Below are 23,278 nucleotides of genomic sequence, written 5' to 3'. Positions count from 1 at the left end.
GGGACTCCCCTCCTCCCACTCTTATGTATCTTATATATACCAACTCTGAGATCACCCTATCTCTGAGAAAAGGGACTATTCCAAGAAATGGCCATCTTGAAAGCAAGTAATATAGCCCATTTTTCAAGCCATTCAATCTCCATATTACAGGACTGACTAAAGCAGTACTAATTTCAGATGGTTACCATTAAAATAACCTTTTTTTGAATTCAATACTGTAGCTTCATCCTATATGTGAACTTGCCTCTTTAATAATACAGAAAAGCTCTGATTCATGTAGGCATAAAAAGTAGATAATATCCTTAAACAATCCATCACTGGATGAACAGATTAAAAAAAATGTAACATAAACCTCAGAGAATCTAGAACCCCTAAGGAGTCTGGTGGCCTAGCAACCCCACACCCCCAGTTTAATGTATTTGTTTTCTCCACAGTTATCAGGGTGCAGTCTTGCCTAATTAGGGTGTGTTTAATACGTGAATGAATGCCTGAAGAAATCAGAGTAAGACAAACTGTGAGAAAAGGAAAATACATAATGTAGATGGTGAGAGTAGTCAGGATGGGAGGCAGACAAGGGGGGATCGATGTGATGTATGGAAGAGCAGTGGGCAGCAGGGAGCACAATGAAGCCCTTTGCCTAAGGCATCAGTTCACCTATGGTCAGTCTTCTTGACATGGATTCCAAGATTCACCTCTCAAGAATGATGATAATTTGTTGTTATCCATGTCTCAAACACATAATAAGATGGATATAATCAGTGACCAATCATAATTCTAAGCCGGATATGACCAGTGACCAATCATAATCCTCTATCACAGATACTAATAACACACACACACACACACACACACACACACACACACACACAATAGAAATAACAGGAGATTATCATAACTAGAAACAAACAGCGAATATTCACATTGTTGGATAAGAGTACGGCGTACATTATCCTGTGCCCACTGGAAAGAATGTATCAATATTAATATGATTACTTCCCTGGCATGAGATTCCTAATGTAATTTAACACACAAACATACAAGTACAAATGTGAGCGTATATCAAATTAAGAGTGAAGCCCACTTTGCCAAATACAATAAGAAAGTTTATAAGATATGGTAAAGCACTTCCAGCACTAAAACTAGATATCTGGAGTAAATGTAAGTCACAGTGGTGCAGCGGTAGCATTGTTGCCTCACAGCAAGAGGTTCTCCCGTTCGATTCTCAGCTGGAGCACCTTCTGTGTGGAGTCTGCATGTCTTCCCCGCAGTCAAGTGGCATTCAAAAGACATGCGTAGAATGGGCGTGCCTTCGTTGAAGGTTGGACGTTGAGCTGGCACCTCGGCACCCATAAAAAAATCTACTGCCAATCATTAGCGGACCAGAGTTCTGCTGTGGTGACCCCTAACTGGGAAAAGCTGAAAGAAGAACAACAACATTTTTGAAACTGATAATCTAGTCTCATAACCAAAAAGCCAAAAGAAACACATTTACAAACAGATTTCGGGAGTAGCAATGGGAGCCAGGGTGGCACCAGCATTTGCCAACTTGGTTATGGCAAACTGGGAGCTTAAGTTTTTGGTTAAACACTCAGGTTTCAGTAAGGTACTCTCATATTTTAGATTTATAGATGATTTGTTTTTTTTGTGGACTGGTACTTTGGAAGAATTTTCTGATTTGGTGGTAAATTTGAATCACACTACAGATTTTTTGTTTTTTAAAATGAGTGGGTTTGGGGATAATATTCCCTTCCTCGATGTTTTACTTAGTGTAGATAAAGCCAACAACACATTTAATAGTCAAATATACAGGAAAGAAGTTTTTGCTAATCAGTACCTACACAGGGATAGTTTACACCCTATACATATGAAAAAAGTGTGGTTAAGGGCCAAATAATTCATTTGAGTAGGCTCACCACCAATGACAACATATTTCTAAGTGAAATTTGATTTTTACGATCATTATTTATGTATAGAAGTTATGCGACAGAATGGATTAAAAAAAATAGAACAAGAGGTCATTCTGTTGAGGAAGGGTGTTGCTAAACCTATTCTTTTTCTAGTCAGTTAGGCATAAGTTCTGGATCCACTGTTTCAGATATCCAAAGTACTTATAACATTCCGTTCCCTTTACCCATTGTCAATGAAATGTGGTCTATTAGAGACATCATCATTAACAACTGGAAAGTGGTATTAGGGAACAAAGATTTGGTTGGCACTTTAGGGGTGAAAGCTACTTTCACCTATCAAAGGGTGACTAATTTAAAATCTATGCTTGAGACAGATCGCAACAGATATCAGGATTTGACAAGAGCAGCTAGTATCAAGAGGGGTACATATGCATGTAACAATTGTAGACAGTGTAGATTTATCAGCAACAGTACCAGTGTATTTATAAAGTCTCTTAATTACACCATTTGGGATAAAGGTTATTATAATTGTAATTCCGAATACGTTGTGTACATTGCCAATTGTGTGTCATGTGAACACTACTATATAGGTAAAACAAAAAGAGTTCTAAAGAGGAGAATTTACGAGCACAATTTAGCTATAAAGAACAACGATAAGTTTAATTCCTTGGCCAAACATTCATTAATTTGTAGGGACTTTAAGAAATTTCAATTTTCAGTATTGGAAAAAATCAACACTAGTGAGTTTGGGGGAGATTTTAACAATGTCTTAGAATGTAAGGAGACACTGTGGCAACTTGTGCTGGGGGCCGACAAGCCGACTGGCCTTAATGAGTCCATTAATTTAAAGTGTTTTTTAATGTATAGGTAGACATTTATACATGTATACACACACACATATATATTTTTTTTATGTGTGTGTACACACAAATGTGTGTATATATACATACAATGTATATAAAGTACAGTTATGATCATATGCATATTGTGTTTATAAGTGTATGTGTATTTTATCTTATTTTATTTCATTTCATTTTTACATCATTATTTTTAAAAATATTGTTGTCAACAATTTGGATTGATGTGATGTAATTTCCTGTACTGTGATGTATTTAAAGAACTGGTGGTTATAATGAATTGTTTCTGAAGAAGTTCACGTATTAAATTGTGGATGAAAGCGCTAAACATTTGGCTTTCTTTTGGCTTTTTGGTTATTTCACTAGTGGATTTGTGGTTCATTCTAAGTTTTAGTGTTGGTTTATTGATAATCTAGTCTCACCTTTAAAACCCAATTAAAAGCCCACCTCAAGCTGAGCTGGAAATGTACTTGTACTGATCATGGCTAGCCTTACTACCACCATTCAGATAAATTTTCCTCCAGCACTACTCATAGCTTACAATCATAAAAAAACTGCCATAGTGTACTGTATTTTTTAAATGAATGTATATAACTGTAAACAGTCTTTGTATGCTTTCTTATTCAAATGCATTACATTTTGCTTTACTACTGTCTTCTTCTTCTTTCGGCTTTTCCAGGTTAGGGGTCGGAACAGCGGATCACCTGTCCGCTCATGACTGGCAGTGGAGTTTTACAGTGTCGAGTTGCCAGCCCAGTGCCCAACCTTCCACAGAAGGCACACACATGCACACACTCACACCTAGGGCAAATGTAGAATGTCCAATCCACCTACAGCATGTCTTTGGGATGTGGGAGGAAACCGGAGTACCCGGAGGAAACCCACTCAACCACAAGGAAGACATGCATACTCCGCACAGAAGGCACCCCAGCCGGGGATCGAACCGGAGAACCTCTTGCTGTGAGACGACAACGCTAACCGCTGCACCACTGTGGCAGCCCCATTTTGCTTTACTACTGTACACTCCACAGATGGTATACTTCTGTAATTTCTCATCATACTATGCCATAATATTCTATTGTTTGCTGTATTGTATGCTCTATAAATTCTACACATCTCTGACTTTTGTATTTTTGTCATGTATGTGGAGCTTTTCTCCCCGGGTCTCTGCTGAAAACAGGCACTTGCTTACACAGCCAGACCAACCCAGTAATCAAACATAAAATAAATTAATAAAATAAATAAATTTCCCCAGTATTCCACAAGAATAAAGAAGTGACACTTCAGACACTAGTATGTAAAACAAACAAAGTGATTTGCAACATAGGAAAGCTTACCATTAGGAAGGAAATTGTTTCCACAGCAGCACCTGTAAAGACAGAAACAGAAGAAATAGAAATTGAGCCAGTATTATATGCATATATCTATCTAGTTGTCTTATATATATATACACACACACACACACACACACACACACACACACACACACACACACACACACACACACACACACACACACACATATATATATTTTTATATATGACAAACAAGTGACTGAGTTAAGCATTACATTGTTATAACTGTTATATAACGAAGCCAACAAATGCAACACTCTGACTTGGTAATGATCTTATTGTGTATTACTAGATTTGGTAATGCTGTTGATACATATCAATAAAAAATATCTACAGAGTAAATAATGTTTGGCATAAGAATTATATAACAGCTTCTGCCTCAGTATGAAATATATCCATCAATCACAAAAGCTTTTATGTGATGTCAATTAGGCACTAGCATGAATGCCTCACTACTAGCATGAAACTCAAATATTAGCTTTCAAATTAATGTGATAACATTTTTGAAGAAATGGTCAAATACAGCAGGAAAAAGCATTTCCAAAAAAGATGAAATGGAAGCATTCGAAGCATCATAAATAAAAGAAAGAAATGTTGTGATGCTACTATTTATCAGCTCCCTTAGGTCATAAAACCCATCACAAAGGATACCAACTTATGAAATAGGATCAACTCCATAACTGCTACAAGGTTTCATATTTATTCAGTCACATGACACAGCCTGCCAACATTTTAAAGACTCTTTAAAAAGATTACCCAAGGACACAGTAATATTTTTTCTGTCATCCTAATGCTTTTCTCCATTTGTCACATCCTGCAAATGTGAGATAGAAGAGATCCTGTAACGTCAATTACTTATGCAGTGTGCTCCTGGGAACATGTAATGAATTAATCCTGCCCTTAGAGACAAAACAGCTGATTTCTTAACTAACTGTGCAGCAGAGACTAGAAAAATAATGACACTCCAAAGAAACAGAAATAGATCAGTTTTGAAAAAGCACTAAATGAATCTTCAATGAAAATGCAGTCTCTGACATGCTTAAGATATCTGTAGCGTTTTCATACACATATAATTACTATCTGTGTATCTAACCACTGAAAAACATAATTATATGTCATTGCAGCTCTTAAATGCAGTACACAATTAATACTTCACAACTGCTCCATTATACACTGATTTCTAATTTAACAAATGATAACATGAAGAAGAAAAACATTTACATTGTCAAGATATACCTGCAGGTTTTGTTTATAGTATATGAAGATTTAGAACAAAAAAGTGGCAGCATTTTTCTTGAGGCCCTTTTAACATTTGGGCAGCAGCATCTCTAGAGGTTATGTCACTTCGAATGGTAGAATAATTAATTTGCCCCATGATATTAGCTGTAACTTGTCTAGTTAACAAAAGTACACGTTTGTAGAAGAACAATGTATGGAACTACACTAAATATTCACAAGATTTGACTCTAAAGCATCAGGATATTCAACTGTTTTAATCATTAAGTTGTAACCAAATAAACAATGATAAAAGCAGGAAGATCAGCAACATTTTGTCAACCTTCGAAGAAAAGAAAATCCTGTCAAGAACTTGAAATGTTTTCAGAAGTATGCAACATAATTTGAAAGAACTGTTACAACAACAACCTGAATCATCATCCCTGGCTCAATGACATACAAGGATGGAGCTCTGACTGCAACCAATTAGTGGTTTGGGCACTGGACAAGCTGAGTGACAGAGTAAAAAGGAATGATCTTGCCAGCTCACCCATTGTGGGAGGGGTTTCTGCCTGCAATATGGCACATCACTTGTGACAGGGATGGTGACATAATCATGCTTGAGATCATTGCTAGTATTTTGGCTGGTGGGGGGGGGGGCACTGGAACTAACTGATGTTACATGCACTGATGTGTGTGCCATCAATAGCTCCACCAAATTAGAATATGCAGAAAAAAAATACCTGGGCATGCAGGAGAGCATATGTGATGCTATCAGATGCTTTGCTCAACTTTCTGGTCCTAACAAACACTAATGTGGTGCCAGCCCCATTGGGAAGTGCTGAGTAAAGTAAAAGCTAAAATTGTACAGGTGGAGGGTATGCAAAAAATGGGGAAAAATAAAGATACTGAAGTACCAGTGAGTGAATCTGTTGCTTATCCTGCAGTTATTTTCTTAGTTACCCACTATATGCAAGTTTGTAAAAGTTTACACTTACAATTAAATAGAGCAGTTGTTCCTTAAATAAACTTCAGTTACTGTTTTTACAAAGTGCTACTACAATATTAACATTAATAAACAAACTTCATTATAAACACTACTGTGTGTATAATAAGCAAAAAGTAACATATGACAAGTTGTGGGGTATGTCATGATAACAGCTGCAATTTGTATTTGTAAATAGCAAAAAGCAGATGGTTCTTGAATGTTGACAGATTACTGTTAATGGTTACTGGTATTAAAAGAATGCAAATATAAGTGAGTCCCAAATGAAGTTAATATGGCTTCTAACATACTAAATCTAGAGCACTTGATAATAGTTTTCAACCTTACTCACAAACACTAGCTAATCTCCAATGTATGTACTGTACCTGTGTAGTATGTATGTATTCTACCTATGTTCCAAATTTCAGCTGTACACCACAAATCTATTAATTACCTTTATTTTTAAAATTAATATTTTTTTGTTTGTTCTCTCCACTGTAACTGTTTATTTGCCACATACCACTGTAAAAACATGTCTCTTGTAATTTGTGTGTATACTGATCATGTCTAAATAACCAAATGTGTCTGTAATTTTTCTTTGTGGAGCTTTTCTCCCTGGGCCTCTGCTGAAAAAGGGCCTTTACGGCTCAGTCAGACACCCCCAGTTAACAAATGTAAAATAAATAAATCTTCTTGTTTTTTCTTTTGGCTGCTCCCATTAGGGGTCGCCACAGCAGATCAACTGTTTCCATTTCTTCCTGTCCTCTGTGGAGCTTTTCTCCCCAGGCCTCTGCTGAAAAAGGGCCTTTATGGCTCAGTCAGACACCCCCGGTTAACAAATGTAAAATAAATAAATCTTCTTCTTCTTCTTTTTTTTTTTCGGCTGCTCCCGTTAGGGGTTGCCACAGCAGATCAACTGTTTCCATTTCTTCCTGTCCTCTGCATCTTGCTCTGTCACACCAACTACCTGCATGTCCTCTCTCACCACATCCATAAACCTTATCTTAGAATTCCCTCTTTTCCTGTTACCTGGCAGCTTCATCCTTAGCATCTTTTTCCCAATATACTCTGCATCCCTACTCAGCACATGTCCAAACCAACGTAATCTTGCCTCTCTGGCTTTGTAACCAAACTTTCCAACCTGGGCTGAACCTCTAATATACTTATTCCTAATCCTGTCCATCCTCGTCACACCCATTGCAAATCTTAACATAAATAATAAATAAATAAATGATTACTCTTATTCACATATGCAAGTAATCTATACCTCTTAATTGTCCAAATTTTCCCAGAATGTCCAGATTCTTGTCTCATATTTTTGGTCTACTCCTCATAAAAGTTGTGATTTTCTAATACATCAATGAGGACTGAATTCACTAAATAATGAAAAACATTTGAGTGTCAGTCTTCATATCCTTCAGAAAATGTGTGACAACACAAAACCTTTAATTCTAGCAACTTTCTAAGTTTATAAGAGCAATATTTAAAATCTGTCCCTATATTTAGGTCTTTGTTCCTCCCATTACTCTGGTTTTGTCCAGTTTACTTGTATTAAGAGGTTGAGAGGTATGATGTGGTCAGATAATCAGCATTAATATGAATTTTAAAATAAATATGAAGTCTGTAACTGTAATGGCTGTCATTATTTTGTAACTGCAATATTCTGATCTGCTATGAAACCATAAATTTTGCAATCGATGGAGAGAGTCTGAGGCAAAATTAGAGACATTTCAGAGATATAGACTAAACCATGTTAAAATACACATTTCAGAGTTGATGAAAATGGGTGAAGCTATGTCAAGAGTATCACTTGCAATTGTATTTCATGTTCTTTCAAATGGATAATCAAGATTTCATTGAAATAAATATAAGTATCATTGCAATATTGCAAACGACCTATTACATTTTCAAAATGCAATAAAATAACAAACACACCAAAAAAAATAAATAAAGGGTGTAGCAAGCCCCCCTGCACCCCCACCACATCCCCCGCTACTTAAATATACCAATTCCGAGACCGCACTACACTGAAGTAAATGGAAATCTCCCCTTATGGAGATTTCTGTTTACCCATTCGATGTTCTGCACTTTCAGCATTCTCAAGGCGACAATATTGGATTCGATATTGTCAGCATTCGAGATGCTGATAGGAACCCACTGCAAACATGTGTAGTCATTTAGGAATACACCACACCACACCCCCCCGCTACTTAAATATACCAACTCCTTCAGCATTCTCAAGGCGACAATATTGGATTCGATATTGTCAACGTTCGAGATGCTGATAGGAACCCACTGCAAACACGTGTAGTCATTTAGGATGAGAACAAATAGATGCTTCAATGCAACAGAGGTGGCAGATGGGAGGCAACAAATTAGGGGGTCTATAACATGCATTGACCCAATAAATAAGCCAAGGCATAATTCATCTAGACAGATGCAGCACAGTTAATCCAACTTTGCTAAAATGTTATTATTCTCTGTTGTTGCATGGCAGTGCCTTTTCTTCTTGGCATCACATACCATTGATATTTGAAATGTATCCATTTTCTTCTCAAAGACAAATCTCCATCCCTCTGCTCATCCTTTTAACTGCTCATCCTTAAAAACGTTATATTGTTAGTATATTGAGCAGGACAGAATATAATTCTTTGTCACCATCTCATCTCCTGTGGTCCCAAGATGTTCCAACATAATATGAAACATATAATGTCTCCAGTTTGTCTTTTGGATATCTCTGGAGCTTCATCCCTAGACCACAGCAGGTATACATCACACAGGAGACACCAACAATGCTTAAGCCCTCTGGCTGACTCCTTTCAATCTGAAGAAGCAGTGACTCTACTCTGACATTCTCCCAGATTGCTAACTTTCTCATTCTATTACAGAGAACTACCCCAGCAACTTGAAATGGAAAATAATTTATGCAATATATATATATATATATATATATACACAATATCATCCTTTTTATCACTATATAGGTGTGGTTGTGGAAGTGGAAAGACTTGCAAATTGAAAGTTTCTTCCTACAACTTGGCACATGTTTCAGTAGCACAGTTCAGAATAACATTGTTAGCACTGGCAGAACTGCACCTTATCAATAGGTCAGTTTCCTTTATTTTTCTAATCTCAGTCATAAACAAGATCTCAAGATATTTACACTCTTCCACATGAGACAGCTGCTGCCTACTTACACAGAGCAATTCAGTCTTTTCCAGAATGAAAACATGGCCAATGATGTGGAATTGCTGATTTTTAATCAATTACACTTCACATTTTCTAGTGAACCACTCCAGTGTATGTTGGAAATATCAGTCACTTTGGGACAGAATGACATCATCACTGGCAAACAACAATGTCAACATCATACCTTCATAAAAGATACTGACCAATCCTGGACATTGCATTCATATCTTATATATGAAAATCATGAAAAGGAGAAACTGAACACACCCTGTAAAAGTCTGCTCCATCATGAATTTATTCAATGTATTATTGAGACTGCAGATGTAAATCTTTCTCTTTACAAATGTAGGGACCAAGTAAGATGTACCAGCAGCTTCATGAATCTTCACAGTTGTATTACTTCCCACAGGACATTCCTGTCCATGTGCAAAAGTATGGTTTCTCCATGTCCATAAAACACATGCAGACCATACTGACAGATTCCCATGGCCCCTGCATGACATGTATAAGATTAAATAGTTGAGCCACTCTTTTATAGCCAAAATGGACTCTACCCAACCTTTTCTGAAATAGAAGATCAAGATGAGGATGAAATCTCCTTTCCATAACTCTGATATATATTTTCTACACAAGGCTGGCAACTATGATCAATTAATAACTGGAGCACATCCTCCTATCCCTTTTTTACCCTGGTTTTCTGTTCCAGAGGTACTGTCCTTGCCTTCCATGCAGTAATGAAAAGTTGTTATTTGTGACATCCCAACTATATTTTGTTTACTTCAGCACTGTGTGCTGAATTTTATTTTTTCCTGCAGTCACTCTAAAGTAGAACTGTTAACTAATGCAGTGACTTCACCTTCACTGACCACTTTTACTTGAGAGCGGGTCTTTTGGAATCTGCCCCGTGTAAGACTGTTTATAGATAGGCCTTTCACTGAGGTAAGTCACTTACATACAGAGCAAGTCTTTCAGAAACAGGGCAGACTTACACTGAGAGCAACTCTTTTGGAATCTAGCCCAGTCGACGTTAAGGACACCAAGGGTCACAGCCAAAGAAAGTGGCACATGTACTGATGCATCCGTCTACTACAATCAAGCTCCTTCCTTTACACCATAAAGTTTGGTTTACAGCTAGCATTGTCACCTCACAGCAAGACATTGTCGTGTTCGATTCTCAGCTAGAGCGTCTTCTGTGTGGAGACATGCGTGAATGGGCATGCCTTCGTTGAAGGTTGTGCATCAGGGCTGGTAACTCGGCACGTAAAAATCCACTACCAAACATTAGCGGACCAGAGTTCCACTGTGGCGACCCCTAACCAGGATAAGCCAAAAGACAAAACAAAGTTACTAGGCTTGCAGTTCAGGGGACTATTGAAGTACCTAGTAAAAATGTCCAATTGTGCCAAACCACTGTCTGGTTAAGTGACTTGCTCAAAGACAGGCCATAAATATGAGGCAAAATTGGAGATGTACTGCAAAGGTGAAGACAAATGCAACATACTATAAATCACTTACAAAGATATCGGAACCAGTTTTGCATCAACATGTGTGTTGTGAAACAGAAAACTGTAAAACTGTAATGCCTATATTGACTGTCTGACTGACTCAGTGATTTACCAAAATAAAAAAAACTAATTGAGGTCGGGCAATTTGTGAAGAGGATTACAACTCTTGCTTCCTGTAGTTAAGGTACAGGTTTGAGCATGAGCAAGTCACTTAACTAAACTATCCCCCCTCCCGTACACTTAGGCATTTTCAGTCAGAGCACTTATACTTGCAATCTTCTAAATCTTCTGTTTGTTAGTTAATTGCATACTCCTGTACATTCCAAGTCAATTAGCTTGGAGCATGCACATATACAACTACTGTTCTTGCTTCTGTTAGGAAAAGAACTCTTGTACCTGCAGTCTCACAAAACTCTGCATTTTATTGTATTTGTTATTTAAATAAACAAGTCTGCATGTCCCAACTCACTTGGAGTGAAAATAAATCTTGTGCTCACTCTGTGTGCTTTCTCACTGACTGAAAGTAAAGCAACAGATGATCAACAAGACATAGATGCATGCAGATGCTGAGAACAGGAAAACTTTATTTTTAAAACAGCAGTATATTGATTTTTTTAAATTTAATGTTGTGACCAGGCTCTAGGCAGCTGCCTAGGTCACCTACAACTGGATCAGTCCCTGTCCCCAAGTGTGAGCAATAAACTGTTCAGGAAGAAATGTGATCAGCACATGGTAGCATGTCTGGAATCCTCTGTCTCCTAGACAGCCAAAAACTTTAATGTATTTTAGGTGCATATACAAAACAAAACATACTCAGTTTGTTTTTTTAACTCACAGTTGCATTGTGACAACTTTCACATCTACTTGAACAGCCTGTAAATGCTTTGCAAGACACTTGTATGTACCATCACATGTGCTTGCAGCCTCTTCCTAGGAGTAAAAAAACGAGTTGGAGATGGACCACCAAGATGAAAAAATGTGTTTCTAGAATTAAAGCATAGTCTAGAGGCAAGATAAGTTAATATAACATGGTAATTTTCAATCACTCAAACACACTCTACCTTCCCTCTCAAAAGTGAGGTAACAGTCCCTATCCTAAGAACGAGTTTCAAATTGCAGAATTTAGTCCATCCTAATCTGTCTTGCTTCTGTCTGCCACTGAAATGACACTATACCTGTCTCCTTTAACTTATAGGTGGTTATTACATGTCAGCTCTATTCAGTTTTTTTAAGTTTGATCACACCCTTAACAGGGCTATCTAAACACTTAGCCACCAGTAACTCATCAGCAAATATCACCCCAGGCTTGAAACCAGAGATGGGTCCTGGTATCATTCTTCCAAGCAAGATTCTCTTAATCTTTAAATGTACCACTCTAGGGATTGCATTTTTACAGGGCACCTACTCTGAGACTAGACTGCTAATGATAACCTCCCAGGAACACAAATCATCAGACAACATAGTCCTAAAGATCATTGGTGTATGTAAACAGCTCCACCACTACAAAATCATGCTCCCAAAGAGAGTGGATGAAACTGTTTGTTCTGGAGGTTGTCTTATCTTTTTATAGGTTTGTTTTTTCTGTCTAGAAAATAAAGTATAGCAATTACTGCTCCATTCATATATTAAACAACATTTTCAAAATTGATATCCACACCACTCAGCTATCCCGAGTTTTGCAGAATATCCTTTATTTTGTCTTATATTTTGGCTTTGCCCATAGTAAACATATTGATTTTCTGGTAAATCACTGAGGAATGATGTGAGTCAATAATGCTACACATTAGATTTTCACACTTCCTACTCTCTAGAAAATCCATATTGATGCAAAACCTGGCAAACATGTAGTAGCCATATATTTAAATGTATGGCAGTAGAAGAACTACCAGAAAGTGAATGGATGGGTGATATTAAAACACATACAGAAACAGCTGAAGCCAGATGGATTATAAGGATGCATGCTAATAGAGGGAGTGAGCTAAATGACAGGGTTTCACTTAAACCATTCTTGAATTTGAGGGCTATATTGATTAGTTAATTGATTCATTGTTGGCTTTATGTGTTCTGATTGGTTGCTTGATGTTTAAAAATGCTGACTGTTTCATTTCAGTTATGGTCTGAAGAAGCAATGAGACATTGTGAAAGCAAACCTTTGGATTTATTCAAGCTCTGTTTTAACTTTTTTGACTGCCTGCTGTTTGTGAAGACTAGACAGTGCCTTAGTATTCCTTTTACCTTTATGTGTAAATACCTTAGAACTTTAATTCATAATCTGCAATTTTTTTGTTCTTTATTCACTTACGCAGTGGGTTATGAAGACTTGTAAACCCCCTCCATTGTAAGATGTGTTAAACTTGCATTTAAATAAGCACATGCTATGCTATAAAAGAATGAGAATAGGGTAGGTAAATAACGAAGTTATACTCAGTTCTGACTTTTATCATCAGATCTGCATAAACACTTGAAAAAACTTCCTCACAAAGTTTTACAGATTACATACTTTATAAATAGGAATGCAGTACATATATATATGTATGTAAAATACACAGATATATGAACTTTTGCACTAAAGGTGGGGGGAGGAGGATGAGAAATTGTAAGACAGGAACATAGTAAACTTATAATAGGGAAACTATAGAGCAAAGAATGATAAAAGATAAATAAGAATTATACAAAATAAAGGGGAGTAGAAAAGTGAAAAAGAAAGAGTGAAGGAAGGAAAAAAGTCACTGAATCATCTTTCCAACAAAGTAAGCAGCTTCAGAAATAAAGTCAAAAATAATTATTTTTTTAATGTATTGAGGGACTGCAATTAGATTATGCACCTTGCAGGATGTTAGTTTAATTAAGGTGTAGAGGGTAAACTGAAACAGCCAGATAGTATGGTATAATGGCCTATTTTCTGGCTAGGTAGAAAGATCTGGGTTTTTAGTGATGGCAGCACCTAATATTCCAATACAGGCTCTGTTACGCAGGAAAGGTAATAACGTGACATATGAGTGGAAAGTAACAATCTGGAAGTGTGCAACGCTTATACATAGTAAGGAAAAAGGAAAGGCATGAATTATTTAAAAATATAGTACCTTTATTAGTAATATCAGATCTAATATACTGGATTTGGAGATTTGTCGTACATTTAGAATAGAATTACAGCAAGATGGTAAGGTATTAGAAGGAATAGTAGAACAGATTTGTGTAATGCTTCTGAAAAGGGATGCGTTTATATATAGGCGAGGAGGACTTACAGCAAGGATTGATTACTTCCTTTTACACATTGTTTTACCAACTGCAGGACACTGACTAAAAATGTTTAATTTTCTGACCACAGGTTAATTTCTTTAATCAATAAGGACATTATTCAGAAAGAGATTTTGAAGAAAATGAGACTGAAGCTAGACAAAAATATTTAGGCAGTTGGGACTTAAAAACAGCTACACAGGCCGTGGAGAGAAGTTAACTGAAAGTTACAATAACTGGACAGAGTGGTACACTAATTAAAAAGTAAAAATAACAACAGAGTGTCATCATATTCATCATCTGACAAATATTATAAGAGAATCTGAACAGAAGGAATACACTAATGCAGAAGAGATGTTATATGGGAATATACATTGGAATGAAGATATATATGCTAGGAATATAAAAAATGAAGGAGTGGTTGCAAAGTCATGCAGTGAAAGGAAAGAAGGAGGAAGTTTTTCCAATATTAGGAAAACTAAAAATAAGTCTTTTAAGTGAGGATAATCAGGTACTGTATAATCAGGCACTGTATAATCAGGTACTCTATAATCAGACACCGTATAATCAGGCATTGTATAATCAGGGACTGTACAATCAGACACTGTATAATCAGGCATTGTATAATCAGGGACTGTATAATCAGACACCGTATAATCAGGCATTGTATAATCAGGGACTGTATAATCAGACATTGTATAATCAGGGACCGTATAATCAGGCATTGTATAATCAGGGGCTGTATAATCAGACAGTGTATAATCAGGCATTGTATAATCAGGGACTGTATAATCAGGCACCATATAATCAGGTATCGTATAATCAGGGACTCTATAATCAGGGACTGTATAATCAGGGATGGTATAATCAGGCATTGTATAATCAGGGACTGTATAATCAGGCACCGTATAATCAGGTACCGTATAATCAGGCATTGTATAATCAGGGACTGTATACTCAGGCACCGTATAATCAGGCATTGGATAATCAGGGACTGTATAATCAGGCACCGTATAATCAGGCATTGTATAATCAGGGACTGAATAATCAGGCACTGTATAATCAGGCATTGTATAATCAGGGGCTGTATAATCAGGCACCATATAATCAGGCATTGTAAAATCAGGCACCGTATAATCAGGCATTGTATAATCTGGGACTGTATAATCAGGCACCATATAATCAGGCATTGTATAATCAGGGACTGTATAATCAGGCACCGTATAATCAGGCATTGTATAATCAGGGACTGTATACTCAGGCACCATATAATTAGACATTGTATAATCAGGGACTGTATAATCAGGCACCGTATAATCAGGTATTGTATAATCAGGGACTGTATAATCAGACACCATATAATCAGGCATTGTATAATCAGGGGCTATATAATCAGACACTGTATAATCAGGCATTGTATAATCAGGGGCTGTATAATCAGACAGCGTATAATCAAGCATTGTATATCAGGGACTGTATAATCAGGTACCGTATAATCAGGGACTGTATAATCAGGGACCATATAATCAGGCATTGTATAATCAGGGACTGTATAATCAGGCACTGTCTAATTAGGCATTGTATAATCAGACACCATATAATCAGGCATTGTATAATCAGGCATTGCATAATCACACATTGTATAATCAGGGACTGTATAATTAGGCACCGTATAATCAGGCATTGCATAATCAGGGACTGTATAATCAGACATCGTATAATCAGGCATTGTATAATCAGGGACTGTATAATCAGGCACCGTATAATCAGGGACTGTATAACCAGACACCGTATAATCAGGTATTGTATAATCAGGCACCGTATAATCAGGCATTGTATAATCAGGAACTGTATAATTAGGCACCATATAATCAGGTATTGTATAATAGGGACTGTATAATCAGACACCATATAATCAGGCATTGTATAATCTGGGGCTATATAATCAGACACCGTATAATCAGGAATTGTATAATCAGGGGCTATATAATCAGACAGTGTATAATCAGGCATTGTATAATCAGGGACTGTATAATCAGGCACCATATAATCAGGTACTGTATAATCAGGGACTGTATAATCAGGGACCATATAATCAGACATTGTATAATCAGGGACTGTATAATCAGTCACTGTATAATCAGGTACCGTATAATCAGGGACTGTATAATCAGGCACCGTATAATCAGGCATTGTATAATCAGGGACTGTATAATCAGACACTGTATAATCAAGCATTGTATAATCAGGGACTGTATACTCAGGCACCACATAATCAGGCATTATATAATCAGGGACTGTATAATCAGGCATTGTATAATCAGGTACTGTATAATCAGGCATTGTATAATCAGGGACTGTATAATCAGGCATTGTATAATCAGGGACTGTATAATCAGGCACCGTATAATCAGGCATTGTATAATCAGGGACTGTATAATCAGGCACTGTATAAGCAGGCATTGTATAATCAGGGACTGTATAATCAGACACTGTATAATCACGCATTGTATAATCAGGGGCTGTATAATCAGACAGCGTATAATCAGGGACTGTAAAATCAGGCACCATATAATCAGGTACCGTATAATCAGGGACTGTATAATCAGGGACTGTATAATCAGGCACCGTATAATCAGGCATTGTATAATTAGGGACTGTATAATTAGGCACCATATAATCAGGCATTATATAATCAGGTACTGTATAATTAGGCACCATATAATCAGGCGCTATATAATCAGGGACTGTATAATCAGGCACCGTATAATCAGGCATTGTATAATCAGGGACTGTATAATCAGACACTGTATAATCAAGCATTGTATAATCAGGGACTGTATACTCAGGCACCGCATAATCAGGCATTATATAATCAGGGGCTGTATAATCAGGCATTGTATAATCAGGGACTGTATAATCAGGCACTGTATAATCAGGCACCATATAATCAGGCATTGTATAATCAGGGACTGTATAATCAGGCACCATATATTCAGGCATTGTATAATCAGGCATTGTATAATCAGGGACTGTATAATCAGGCACTGTATAATCAGGCATTGTATAATCAGGGACTGTATAATCAGGCACTGTATAAGCAGGCATTGTATAATCAGGGACTGTATAATCAGACACCATATAATCAGGCATTGTATAATCAGGGGCTGTATAATCAGATGCTGTATAATCAGGCATTGTATAATCAGGGGCTGTATAATCAGACAGCGTATAATCAGGCATTGTATAATCAGGGACTGTATAATCAGGCACCATATAATCAGGTACCGTATAATCAGGGACCATATAATCAGGCATTGTATAATCAGGGACTGTATAATCAGGCACCGTATAATCAGGTACTGTATAATCAGGCATTGTATAATCAGGGACTGTATAATCAAGCATTGTATAATCAGGGACTGTATAATCAGGCACCATATAATCAGGCATTGTATAATTAGGGACTGTATAATCAGGCACCATATAATCATGCGCTATATAATCAGGGACTGTATAATATGGCACCGTATAACCAGGCACTATATAATCAGGTACTGCATAATCAGGCACTGTATAATCAGACATTGTATAATCAGGGACTGTATAATCAGACACTATATAATCAGGCATTTTATAATCAGGGACTGTATAATCAGGCACCGTATAATCAGGCATTGTATAATAAGGGACCGTATAATCAGGCATTGTATAAGCAGGGACTGTATAATCAGGCACCGTTTAATCAGGCATTTTATAATCAGGCACCATATAATCAGGCATTGTATAATCAGGGACTGTATAATCAGGCACCGTATAATCAGGTACCGTATAATCAGGCATTGTATAATCAGGGACTGTATACTCAGGCACCGTATAATCAGGCATTGGATAATCAGGGACTGTATGATCATAATCATATAAAGTTAGTACTGAAAGAAATGCATAAGGATGAGGCTGGAGGGAAAGATGGCATAAACTATCAGTAATATAATAACATTGAAAGACTGACAAAACTTGTAGTTTTTATTTTTCCTTTAACTGGGGCTGTCAGCTCAGCACATATTTCCCTTTTTAGCTGTGTGTATGTTGGTTAAGTGACTTGCTCAGGGTCATACAATAAATAAAACAAGACTGAAGGAATCAAAGACTAGACTACACTTTCCTGCTCATACCATTAACTCTCTGTGTTCATAGGTTCATAGGTATGTACTAGGCTCCTGGGGCCTTTTTAAGCATAGACATGCATCTCAAATCTCTGACAAGTTCTGTTACATATGGTAGTGTAAGCAGGAGTTTGGGAGAGGAAACATCTACAAGCAGTAGCCTGGGAGATGAACCATTCACAAGCTGCCTGTGTTCATTAGAAACATAGCTGCCAAACCAGGGGTGAGTTTCTGGTTCCCCATCTATATGTGCAAATTACACTTGAACTGAGTTAGGGAGGAACTCTGTTTCACATGGATGGGGAGCCTGTTCCAGAGAAGGGGTAGTCCATGGAATTCATACTCCATCAGGTCCTATTTCTATCACAGGCAAGGTTTAAGTCTTTAGAATGGGTAATTCTAGTGCTTTTTGTTTTGTAGATATGCAGGAGGTCCATCAGACCTGGGTCCAAAGATGTCTTGAATGCCAGACATAGATCTCTCCTCAGCAGCCTGCAGTAGACATAAATACAGGGATTGATAGGGCTTTAAGGCAGTCTGCATAGGACAAGTTATTTATGCCCTGTATTCTTTAAGTGAGGAATCGCTATGGATGTTGGACGGCACAGTGGTGCAGCAGTAGTATTGTCGCCTCACAGTAAGAGGTTCTCCGGCTCAATTCTCAGCTGGGGTGCCTTCTGTGTGGAGTCTGCATGTTCACTCTGCATTTGGGTGGGTTTCCTCCAGGTGCTCTGGTTTCCTCCCATGTTACAAAGACATACGTCTGGAGCATTTCTCCCCAGGCCTCCACTGAAAATTGGCTTTGTTCCAAGTTGGACTTTCCTGTTTAACAAATGTTAGATAAATAAATAAATAAATGTTCCAATTGTTGGATGTGACTGATTAGTTTCATACCATAGGGGGTATTATACTCACTGATAGGTCTGATTAGTGCCAAATACTGTGGAACAATGAGCTCTTTGGAACTAGATGCCTTTCCTTTGTTTATAGGTTGTGCAGTATAGATTGATTTCCTCACTACCATAGACATGATGATCAAAGACTAGATTACTGTCTGTGTGTCCCCAAGTCCCTGACTACTAGCTAGATTCTTAGGGGTGTATTGTCAATATGGTAGTTATCAGGGCAGACCATCATCCCAAACGATACTATTATGCATTTCTAGACATATAGTTTTAGTCCATGAGTCTGACAACAGTTATTTCTTTGAGAAGATTAGCATCTATAATTGCTTCTAATTTGCAATAATCTGCAAATTTTGTCAGCCAATAGTCTTTGACATTTGTCTTGACTTCATTGAAGTAGATGCCAAAATGGAGTGGTCCCAGGACTGATCCCTGAGTACTCTACTGGTGACAGGCCTCTTTGTGGAGGTGCATTCTCCAGTTCTAACTTCCTGTGTTCTGTTTTTGAGGCAGCTGGTCATCCACCAGGTGACATAAGGATTTATATATAAGCTCTTGTATTTGCCAACAATGCTTGAGTGGGGTATTGTGTCACATGCCTTGGCAAGGTCAAGGTAGGCAGTGTGAACCATTTTGTCCTTGCCCATTGATTTGATGACTTTCTCAAAGAAGTCCAACAGGTTAAGTATGACTTGTTTTTGTCAAAACCAAACTGGGTTGTATCCAGTGTCTGGGGGTTTCCTGTATTATTATTTCCACAATAACTGTTTCCATGACTTTGCATATGTAACTAGTCAGACTTATGGGTCTGAAGTTTCCAGGGTCCATAGATAGCCTGCCTTTGTGCGGAGGGATGATGGTTACCATTTTCCATTTGTGGTGCATGGCACTTACTTGGAGGCAGTGGTTAAATACTGATTCCAGAGGGCTGATAGGTCATGTTTCATGCTATTTAGAAGACAGCCAGAGATATTGTTAGGGATCACTGATGCAATGTTCTTGTTCTTACAGAGAGCATTGAAGACCTGTTCCGTAGCGATAGTTGGGGAGTTATATTTGATCGTGTTTCTTGAGAAGGGGCCTAGGTGGAGCGAGGGATAAAGTTAGAGCTGAATTTGCCTGCCAGTAGCTTTGCAGTATATTCAGGTTCAGTTCAGTTGGCTCCATTAACAAAGAGCTCTGCAGACAATTGTGTATTTCCCTTGACATATCTAAAGAATGCCTTGTGGTTGTCCTTGGTCTGGGATGCCGGATTTACCTCAAATTTGTCTTTGTCAGACTACCTTTTTTCTCTCTAAGTTGTTTGTTTAGCTTGACAGAGCACTTTTATCCTGCTGGGTGCTATAACTTATAATTTTTGCCATGCTTTTCTTGCAGTCTGTTGATATAGTTCACAGGTTCAGAGGTAAGTACTAGACTAGCTGCCCTTGTGGAACATTTTAAGCCTAGTCAATTTACCTCTGTGAGAATTAAACCCTGTACCTCCTAACTGTGAAGTAAACACCTTAACTATTTTCCCAATCCCCAACCTCATGGAGAGGTTTGTTTTTTGATTTAGTTCTGTACTTATTCTTGGTGAGTATATATGCCTCTATGCAGCTATTAACATGCTTTTATATGTTTTTTCTGAACAGTTCTCCATAGGCAGCAGTAATCTCAAGGTTTTGGGCAGCTTAAAAGTTTGCCAGGTTATTACTTAGTAGTTGGAAGTTAACTTTGGAGTAGTTCCTGAGTATTTCACAGTGAGCTGGGGTTCTGGATTTTATTTTTATTTCAAAGCAGACAATTTTGTGGTCTGAACTTACCAGAGAGAACACTGCACTAGAGGGTGTACAGCACTATCCCATAATAGTGAGGACCAGATCCAGTATGTTTGAACCCCTGATTGGCATATTGACAATCTGGTATAGGGAGTTTGTGTTTAGAAAGTCCAGTAATCTATGTGCCTGCAGGTTTGGTGTTATATATACGATTCCCGGTTAATAGCTGGGTAATTAAATCACCCATGAATATGATATTGGCTTGGATGATGAGTACTTCTAGGAAGCTCAAATACATGTTATGGTTTTCCTGGGTCATAGAAAGGGACATAAAGCTTGCAAGAAAGTAATATGTGATTTTTCCTGTGGTCATTTGAATGTGGAGAAGCACAAATGCATCATCCTGTTTCACAAGCATTACGGTATATTTATTTTATGTAAATCAAGACACCTCCACCCTTATTCCCTGCTGGTCTAAATACGTGAAAGGTATTATAGCCTTGCACTGCTGGGGTACTTGTACTGAATATTACATTTTCTTGGTTTTGATTTGTTATGTTAGAATGACTGACAGGCTGGCATTGCCTAAACTATGCACTATGGGGGAGGACAATGTTTTAGCTAATACTCAAAACCCTAGAGAGGACAGATGCAGACCATCCCTGGCAAAAAAGTAGGGTCTGTTGACCATCTCCTTCCATGCTGACAAAATATTGCACCCCCTTATAATGGCATCATAAACTAAGTCAACTATTACAATCAGTCATCTTCTGTTTTAATTGTGGATTCAGGTCAATGCTAAGCTCATACCAGCCTGGGACACATATTCTGAGTGCTCCATCATGTCTCTCTTAATATAGTCTAGGGAGGTACATTTCAGGTCATTTACCCTTAAATATACTATGACTGAGTATTACTGGTACTTGTCATCCAATGATCTAAGTGTGTGTGTGCAGTCTGATAGACCCTGGCCCCTGATAAGCAACTGACCACAACTTTCTCATTGCTCCGCCTTGAGAGAAGGAAATCAGAGCTTTGCACAATGGAGTATTTAGTACACGAATGTCAAGTTGTGTGTCTCCAATAAAAAGAATGTCAGACCAAAAGCTGAGGTGTTTTCTGAATGGTTTTAGGATAGTAAAGTGCCTAAGCAAATAGGTGGCACTTTAGCTACATTTCTGTGACAACATAGGAAGCCTATAGGAAAGATATTAAGAATGCATGGTATGAACTCTGATAAACACAGATTATTAACTATTTCCAAAGATATTTCAGGGTAGAATTGTCGTGGTGCTGCATATGATAGGCAGGCTAAATGTAGTCAGCACTGAAAAAGGAAGAATTTGCTATTTATTTATTTTCTTAAGAGAAATTAAACAATTATGAATGAGTTGGAGGTGATTCTTGTTAGTATTGATTTAAGTAAGGCCTTTGATAATATAAACTATAGTAACATGATAGAAAATTTAATGCAATATGGATTTAGGAAAGAATAAGGAAATTTTGTGCAGACTGTGTATGAAAACATTTGGGGTAACATCACCATTTAATGGAGAGCTGGGGACTACTACTAAAATCAGGAAAGGTGTGAAGCTAAGCTACTCATTAAGTGTGTTTCATTTTGTATTAAGTATGGTACTATAATCGGAAGTGTAATGGAAAGGAATGTGAATTCGACATGGTAAGTTTGGTTTGATCAGGTTATCATTTACTTTTCATTACAAATATGAAATATAATATTAAACATTGGGAATGTGAAGTTATGAAATTGGTGATTAAGATGGTAAGAGGAGAATTAGGAAGGGTTGGCTTGTAAATAATGTCAAAAAGGTCAAAGGTTATGACAGACATAAGTATAACAGAAATTCAGAATGTACAATTGAGTATATAAAAATCATAGGTATTAAATATAGAAGGAACGGCCAAGTGTAGAGTAAATGAAAAGGTATATTAACTCAGTTAAGAGATTGTGAATACTTGGGAAGATGTTCTTCATGTTTCACTGTTGCAGTCATTACACTTGGGTTATCCTGCTGGCAGGCTACCCTCAGTCGGCCTGAATTCCAAAGTCTAGGTCTGGTGTCAGTTGCTGTCGCCTCTTCCCTGACGTCAGTGCACCAGGGGTATAAAAGATGCAGCCGACGCCATTTTCTTCAGTCTTTCTTGCCGCGCGGTGCCCGAAGCATAAGCAGTTCGC

The 23,278-nt window shown here is 37.6% G+C and overlaps 1 protein-coding gene across 6 annotated transcripts in view; it reads right to left on the bottom strand.

Moving 5' to 3' along the window:
• The window catches only part of SYTL5 (synaptotagmin like 5), a 2,413,062-nt gene that overhangs the window by 1,714,780 nt on the left and 675,004 nt on the right, over window positions 1–23,278 (bottom strand). For all 6 annotated transcript variants that reach the window (XM_044072411.1, XM_044072417.1, XM_044072414.1 and 3 more), the window contains one exon: window positions 4,102–4,133. The gene's annotated coding sequence lies outside the window, so the exon portion shown is untranslated. The remainder of the gene's footprint in view (window positions 1–4,101; window positions 4,134–23,278) is intronic.

This window comes from Protopterus annectens, chromosome 5.part0 (genome assembly GCF_019279795.1).
Source record: "Protopterus annectens isolate FY-2018-M chromosome 5.part0, PAN1.0, whole genome shotgun sequence".
NCBI classification, from domain to species: domain Eukaryota; kingdom Metazoa; phylum Chordata; order Ceratodontiformes; family Protopteridae; genus Protopterus; species Protopterus annectens.
Note: the sequence above shows the minus strand (reverse complement) of the source record. Positions and strands in the feature narration are given on the sequence as shown.